The sequence below is a fragment of the Triticum dicoccoides genome, chromosome 4B (assembly GCF_002162155.2).
Source record: "Triticum dicoccoides isolate Atlit2015 ecotype Zavitan chromosome 4B, WEW_v2.0, whole genome shotgun sequence".
In the NCBI taxonomy this organism is placed as follows: Eukaryota; Viridiplantae; Streptophyta; class Magnoliopsida; order Poales; family Poaceae; genus Triticum; species Triticum dicoccoides.
Genome location: NC_041387.1, coordinates 57,470,689 through 57,479,187, shown reverse-complemented (window position 1 = coordinate 57,479,187; position 8,499 = coordinate 57,470,689). Strand labels below are relative to the sequence as shown.

At 43.4% G+C, this 8,499-nt stretch overlaps 1 protein-coding gene across 10 annotated transcripts in view; it reads left to right on the top strand.

Annotated features, from left to right (window-relative positions):
* Positions 1–2,032, top strand: part of LOC119294983 — a 6,131-nt gene extending 4,099 nt beyond the window's left edge. For 7 of the 10 annotated variants that reach the window (XR_005143630.1, XR_005143629.1, XR_005143627.1 and 4 more), the window contains one exon: positions 288–365. The gene's annotated coding sequence lies outside the window, so the exon portion shown is untranslated. Of the gene's footprint in view, positions 1–287; positions 366–827; positions 1,016–1,736 lie in introns of those variants that run through there. The other 3 variants (XR_005143634.1, XR_005143632.1, XR_005143625.1) reach the window with 2 other exon arrangements.
* Positions 2,033–8,499: the final 6,467 nt, after the last annotated feature.

Sequence of the window (8,499 nt, the reverse complement as noted above, 5' to 3'; positions counted from 1 at the left end):
ATTCAACTTCTCTTTCCTGGCATTCACATATTACAAGCTAAATAAAGTTTGTCATTCCTTCTGGCCACTTATAGATGTAACTAGAAGCATGGATGATCTGTGATGCTGGCAATTTTCAGATTGCACCCATTTAATTATAGCACAATATATCACATTTGTGGTAAATTTAGAAAAGCTTGTGCGTACCCTTTTAGTAGTCAATATGGTTCAGATGCAGTATTTTTTATTTCCTTTTTTTGCTTTCAGCACACACATATGGCATTTGAAGTTCTTTATCATGTACGTAGGCACATTAGTTGTGTCACTTACTGATGCTCTTATGGTACACAGTACACTATTAGGGTGTTGGGCCCAGAAAAAGGAAGAGTAATCCTCTTCCAAGGTTAATTTTGTGCCTACTTCTTTATGTACATAACTCATGATTTGACAAATAGTTAAGTTTCCTATATTTTAGTATTTCTTTCTCTTTCTCTTTCCTATTTATGGTTCTGGAACAAAACTTCCATCCTTTTCTACAAAATTAGAAGAGAAAAAAATGTTGACAGATGATTATAATTGCTTATTTATTTTCTTGGTGTTAGATTACTAATGTTGAGAACTATATTTTTTATTGATGGTCGCTCGATGGCGCTGAGCACCATGTGAGGTCATTATAATTCATATATGAGTCAACATATTCTTCCGCTGCTAATTAGAAGTGTTTGGTCTATTTAATTTCAAACATATCTATTATTCGCCAAGGCTCCTGCCTACTTCCATAATGATGCTATCCCATAATTAGATTGGTGTCTAAAACTGAGCCCCCTCTTAACTCCATTTCTCTGCAGTAAATGAAGCCCATAGGTGGAGAAATTTGGACGATCTGTAGTCAAAGGATACCATCAAGCAAGCGGACGCACAAGGAGGGTTGCCCCGGAGTAGAGGTAGAGGACGTTGCCAGCTGCATCTCTCTCTGACCTGAAGCCCACCTTGGCATGGATGTGATCAGCGTTGATCTCCAACATTGGCAAGCATTGTAAGTTCCCTCTTCTTATGTTTCTGGTACAAATATACCACATATATGTTCATATGCAGAAGATAAAGATAGACTATTATCGACGGTTATTTTACTTAGTTGTAGATACTGAATAGTTTGTTTAAATTATGATAGTTTAAAAGAAGTATTATGGTGTAGTGCAGTACTAATTTTAATTTAAAATTGCTGACCTTGCATCATATTTTTGTTGTGTATGTGGGCACTGTGTTCAAGTTGATCTGGAACAATTTGAAGGGTTTCCTCGACACAAAATCTTAAGCCAAGGTTTACTTAAGCACCTCGAATTAAATGTATAGAAGTTTAAAATTGTAATGTTTCAGGTTCTTTGCCACATTATGTATGTTTTGTTAATTTTTTAATAATTGGTCCTATTTGCTATGTGGAACATGTAGCATTTACTTGATCATAATCTAATTCAATTTTTGACCACCGTCTTTTTGGCTCTTGGTTTCAACATATGCAGTATCGGTTAGTCATTGTCTTGACACGACATTTTAGGCAACAGCTCCAACTTCTTGAGCCGTTCTCTGTATATGAATGAGCCTCACCGTTAAATAAATGAACAATGTTTCCTCCATATATGAATGACACAATGACACTATGGATTTTTCCAGTCAACTGATCATCCTAAACCTCATCCTGTATTCAATACATTTATGTTCCATTGCTAACTAACGTTCATTTGTGATGTCTTCCTCAGGATGGAAATGTTCCTCGACACAATGACGAACATCAACCTAGGAACAACCTTTTTATTTTATCTTTTGTTGCCTCTACTGTATTGTTACTGCCACAAAGATTTACCTGGACATGGAGCCATCAAGATGTGTTTAAAAATGGTTACATTATCCTTTTTCTAACCTGATGGTGTTAGAAACATCTTAGCATTCAAGCAGGTTTAGTTCATTGTTTATTAATTCCAATTATGTAAAAAATCACTGATCATCGCTTGACAGAAAATATTTTGATATGCCATCATGTACATGGGCGAAGAACCTGGATGTTATTTACATGTTTTGGATAATTGATGATTCTTTTGAATGAAAAAAATATCAGATAAAAGAAAGCATGTCATAATGCTTATAGATTGAAACTTTGGTTCCTTTTAAGAGGCCCACTTGGATCCTTCCTTTCCAGTCTGCATGAATCTTCCTAATTCGGCAAAGCCTTGAAACATCGATGTTTTTGTGTGACCTAAATGATAACTTCTGCAACACCCAAAACTGTATGCTGCCTTATAGTTTCATGCCTTATAGTTTCATGACGATGTTGAACTACATGTGAATGTTTCTTCCTTTTATTTTGTTATATCATGTTTGAATAGGTACGCTAAACTTGATCCTACTAAATTGAGCATTCACTACTTGGCCATAGCGTTGTGACCGGCGCCCTCGCGCCAAGGTGCGTTTCCGATCTAGTTTACGTTCAGGTGAGGAGCAGATTTGATGTTAAGATACACCGGGTTCAGTTCACTAATACACGAGCGGGACAAATTTCTGAATCCCAAAACGTATTATTTTCTTTTTCTTCAGACTGCCAAGCCGCCGCCAGGGTTCCATCCGCCGTCATCAGTCCCACCTCCTCTCTTACGTAGTAGTGGGGATCTGTCCTCTTCATTCTGTTTTTTAGGGCAACTTTAACGTTGACTCTCAAACCGCCCGCATACATCTGGATCGTGCAGTCCAGACGTGTTGTGTCATCCAACATCGGCATGTATTGATTCGCAGGACGGTCTAGCGTGCTTTCTGCTGCAAACCGGAGACAGACGTGGAGGGCTTTGCGGGCGTCTGAAGCTGAACCGCTCCCAAGCCCGCGTCTGACTACCTGGCACACCAAAAATCCCTCCCTTGTTTGCACGCGATTCCCGCCTGTAATGGTCAGTGCCGCTTCAGAGCGCTAGTGCCGCACACGTGCCTGGCCTGAGGGGACACGACCTTTCACTTGCATCGACATTGAAGCAGTGCGCCGGCTGAGAGAGTGCCGCCAGCGCCGCTTCCCGGTGCAGGCGACTGCTCCGCGTTCAAATGACACCATAGTCGTTCGTCCGTCGATCTAATGCCGACATTAATGACATGTGCTTGCCGAGGAACCTAGTCTAGCGCCAACTGTCGGTCCCTCTGCCACCCACCATTGGCTCGTGACCCGCTATATAAACTGCAGCCCCGGCCATAGACGCATTCATCATTCTCGGTCCTTTCCCCTCTTCCTCACCACTCCCACTATGGCCTCCTCCCATTATGCATTTTATATCATCTTTTGGACTAACCTATTAACCTAGTGCCTAGTGTCAGTTGATGTTTTCTGCTTGTTTTGGTTTTCCAGAAAATCAGTACCAAACGGAGTCCAAATGCTACAAATTTTTTTGACATTTTTTTCTGGACAAAAGAGACCCTAGAAGCTTTGGGAGGAGACTAGATGACAAACGAGCAGACAGCAAGGCAAAAGGGTGCGCCCTGTTACCTATGGGCCCCATATGGCTCCATCTGACCTAATTACACTTCTATAAATTCTCGTATATTGATAAAACCCCAGAGAGCCACTCGAAACAATTTTTCTGCCGCCGCAAGTCTTTGTTCTTCCGCAATCGCATTCGGAGGCATTTTCCGGTACTCTAGGTGAGTCGATCATGAAGGGCTTCTACATCAACCTTACCGCCCTACCGATGATGTGTGAGTAGTTCACCACAGACCTACGGGTCCATAGCTAGTAGCTAGATGGCTTCTTCTCTCTCTTTGATCTTCAATACAATGTTCTCTGTGATCTCCATGGAGTTCTATCCGATGTGATCTTCTTTTGCGGTGTGTTTATTTGGATCCAATGAATTGTGGGTTTATGATCAGATTATTCATCGAAAGTAATTGAGTCGCTTCTGAACTTTATTATGCATGATTATTATAGCTTTGTATTTCTCTCCGATCTATCTGTTTGGTTTGGCGAACTAGATTGATTTATCTTCAGCGGGAGAGGTGCTTTGTAATGGGTTCAATGTTGCGCTCTCGTGGCAGAAGGGGTAGCGAGGCACGTATTTGTATTGTTGCCATTAAGGATAAAATGGTGGGGTTTAATAATATTGCTTGAGTTTACTTTGTCTACATCATGTCATCTTGCTTAAAGCGTTACTCTGTTTGTCATGAACTTAATACTGTAGATGCATGCTTGATAGCGGTCGATTGTTGAAGTAATAGTAGTAGATGCAGGCAGGAGTCGGTCTACTTTGTCACAGACATGATGCCTATATATATGATCATTGCCATGAATAACGTCATAACTATGCGCTTTTCTATCAATTGCCCAATAGTAATTTGTCTACCCACCGTATGTTATGTGTTCGAGAGAGAAGCCTCTAGTGAAAACTATGGCCCCGGGTCTACTTTAATCATATTATAAAACCAAAAAAACCTTTCTGCAATTTATTTACTTTTATTTTGTTTTATAATTTATCTATCTACATGTACAAGATTTGACCCTTGCAAGTAACAAGTTCAAGGGGATTTGTAACCCTCTTGCCCGCGTTGGGTGCAAGTATTTGTTTTTGTGTGTGCGGGTGATGTTCACTGCGTGGTTCTCCTTTTGGTTTGATAACCTTGGTTCTCATTAAGGGAAATACTTATTCGCTACTATATTGCTTCACCATTCCTCTTCGGGGAAAATCCCAACGCAACTCACAAGTAGCACAGGCCGACACAGCCTATGAAGGAAATGTGCCCTAGAGGCAATAATAAAGTTGTTATTTATATTTCCTTATATCATGATAAATGTTTATTATTCATGCTAGAATTGTATTAACCAAAAACTTAGTACATGTGTGAATACACAGACAAACAGATTGTCCCTAGTATGCCTCTACTTGACTAGCTTGTTTATCAAAGATGGTTATGTTTCCTAGCCATACACATGTGTTGTCATTTGATGAACGGGATCACATCATTAGAGAATGATGTGATGGACAAGACTCATCCGTTAGCTTAGCACTATGATCGTTTAGTTTATTGTTATTGCTTTCTTCATGACTTATACATGTTCCTCTAACTATGAGATTATGCAACTCCTGAATACCGGATGAACACTTAGTGTGCTATCAAACGTCACAACGTAACTGGGTGATTATAAAGAGGCTCTACAGGTGTCTCCGATGGTGTTTGTTGAGTTGGCATAGAACGAGATTAGGATTTGTCACTCCGATTGTCGGAGAGGTATCTCTGGGCCCTCTCGGTAATGCACATCACAATAAGCCTTGCAAGTAATGTGACTAATGAGTTAGTTGTGGGATGATGCATTACGGAATGAGTAAAGAGACGTGCTGGTAACTAGATTGAACTAGGTATGGTGATACCGACGATTGAATCTCGGGCAAGTAACATACCGATGACGAAGGGAACAACGTATGTTGTTATGCGGTTTCACCGATAAAGATCTTCGTAGAATATGTAGGAGCTAATATGAGCATCCAGGTTCCGCTATTGGTTATTGACCGGAGAGGTGTCTCGGTCATGTCTACATAGTCCTCGAACCCGTAGGGTTTGCACGCTTAACATTCGATGACGATTGGTATTATGAGTTTATGTGATTTGATGTACCGAAGGTTGTTCGGAGTCCCAGATGAGATCACGGACATGACGAGGAGTCTCGAAATGGTCGAGAGGTAAAGATCGATATATTAGAAGGCTATATTCAGACATCAGAAAGGTTCCGAGTGATTCGGGTATTTTTGGAGTACCGGAGAGTTACGGGAATTCGCCGGGGGAAGTAGTGAGCCTTAATGGGCCATACGGGAAAGGAGAGAAGGGCCTCAAGGGGTGGCCGCGCGCCCCCCATGGGTTGTTCCTAATTGGACTAGGAGGGGGCGGCGCCCCCTCCTTCCTTCTCCCCTCTTCCTCCTTCCCTTCCTTCTCCTAGTTGGAATAGGAAAGGGGGGGTGAATCCTACTTGGACCGGGAGTCCAAGTAGGACTCCCCCTTTTGCGTGCCCCCCTTGGTAAGGCCTCCTCTTCCCCCCTCCTTTATATACATGGGAGGGGTGTCGGTGTCAAAACCGGCAGATCTCGGGTAGGGGGTCCCAAGCTATGTGTCATGGATCGATGGGTAACAGGAGACAGGGGACACAATGTTTACCCAGGTTCGGGCCCTCTCTATCAAGGTAATACCCTACTTCCTGCTTGATTGATCTTGATGAATATAGGGTTAAAAGAGTTGATCTACCTCGAGATCATATGTTGTGGTCTAAGACCTAAAGGTATGATGAGTAATGTCATAATAATCTATCGAGTAGCCTGGCCTTGGTTTATATAATGCACCAGAGGCCTAGGATAACAAGAGTCCTAGCCGAATATGTTGGTGGATAGGAGTCCTTCTCTTGATCACCAAGTCTTGTGGAATACTCCTTGTATGCGGCATGGGCTGCTCGAAGTGGCCCATGAGTGAACCGCCATGGGGGTCCTCGGCCCGATCCACCTAGTCGGGAGACGATGTGTTGAGTACCCCCTAGTACAGGACACCGTCAGTAGCCCCCTGAACCGGTCTTCAAGTTGGGGACGCTCCTTGATCCTTTCGAACTGTTCTTCATCTTCAGTCGTCGGTCTTGAAAACTGGTTCGACAAATCTTCTCATCTTCTTGAGGATCGCCGAAGTGAATCCGAAGAGTTTACACGTCGGGTATCCGAGGAGCCCCTTTAAGTTATCGGCCTTTATCAATGCCTTGTTATTTTTATGCCACGCCTCGGGTTTGAAGTTATTTTTATGCCACGCCTCGGCAGTGTCCTCTTGTGTCCGGGCTCCAATGTCGGACTGTATTCGAGGTATCTTTCGCAGCCGAGCACCAACGCCAAACCGCTTTCGAGCTCCAACGCCGGACTGTGTCCGAGCTCCAACGCCGGACTATGTCCAAGCTCCAACACCGGACTATATCCGAGGTGTCATAGATCACCTTGGTTTAAAAAAGTTGAAGGAGTTTAGCCGAGCTTAATGCCGGAAATGCCCTCTATGGAGCCAGCCACTGACGCCCGAGCTTTATGCCGGACTGCTTCCGAGGTGGTGCACCACCCCGACTGCGGGCTGATTTTTCGTCAATATTTTTGATTGGTGCAATTTATTCTCTGCTGAGATATATTGCCAGTAGCCCTCAAGGTATGTATCAGTCAAAACCTGAGATGCACCTGAAGGATGACATAAGACCACTGATCCCAGTAGCCCCTGAGACTCAGGTTGATTCGCAAAATCGTCCTGAGGATCAACTCCTAGCTCGGCAGAATACTTCGGGACACAAAAAGCGGTGTGCAAAGTCCTCGAGACTCAGGTTGGGTGTGGCCGACCAACCTGAGGATCATAATCACCTCGAAAACTATATTGCACTTAAATTTTCTACATTGGATTGCCAATGCAGTAGCCCCCGAGACACTGGTCGGGTGGCAACACCAGATCAGGGGATCGATGTGCCCCTTTAATATTTATAAATAATGAGCGTGAAGCCCAGTAGCCCCCGAGCCTTAATGTGGGCACGGGTGGCCGAATTAAGGATCAATATCCGGAGTAAAATCACAAATTATGTGTAATGATTCTATGTATCCAAGTACTTGACATCATTAATGCTCGGATCCGCATTGTCCAAAACTTTGTTGACCGACCATCGGCTTCGACCTCCTCGGCTAGTAGCTGGGGAGTGTTTGTCCTACTTTATTAAGCCTTTATACGGGCAAAGGTTTACGGCAAACAAGGCAATCCAGTCATACGGTTTTATAAACAAAGGTACGCGGAGAGATATGGTGTATTACTTTTTAATGTAAGAAACATTTTCCAAAGAAAATAGTCTCGCTATCGGTCCCTTTCTTTGGGTCGTCATGCTTATCATGATCATGAAACCTCACCTCCGATCAATGTGGGAGGAAAATATTGAGGATTTAGGTCGGGGAAAGTTCCCGAACTCTATGGTATTAATGAACCAAAATTTTCAATTCCGTCGTTGCCGACCAATGTGATCCTTTAAGATTGCTAGCTTTCGGCTTCACCTAGTCTGAGGGACTAACTCGGATGACTCGGTAGTAACAATCATAGAGGTGCTCCCTTTACCGCCTAGCCGAACAATCGGGAACGTAGGGGTAAGCACAGGAGCCAGGCAGCCCAGCTTGACCAAAATCTTAAGTCAAATTGATGCATATTTATGGCTTTACAACGATGATTACGGAAGGAGGCTGAGGGAGTTCCGGACTAGGGGGTGTCCGGATAGCCGAACTATCATCATCGGCCGGACTCCAAGACTATGAAGATACAAGATTGAAGACTTCGTCCCGTGTCCGGATGGGACTTTCCTTGGCGTGGAAGGCAAGCTTGGCGATACGGATATGTAGATCTCCTACCATTATAACCGACTCTGTGTAACCCTAGCTCTCTCCGGTGTCTATATAAACCGGATGGCTTTAGTCCGTAGGACGAACAACAATCATACCATAGGCTAGCTTCTAGGGTTTAGCC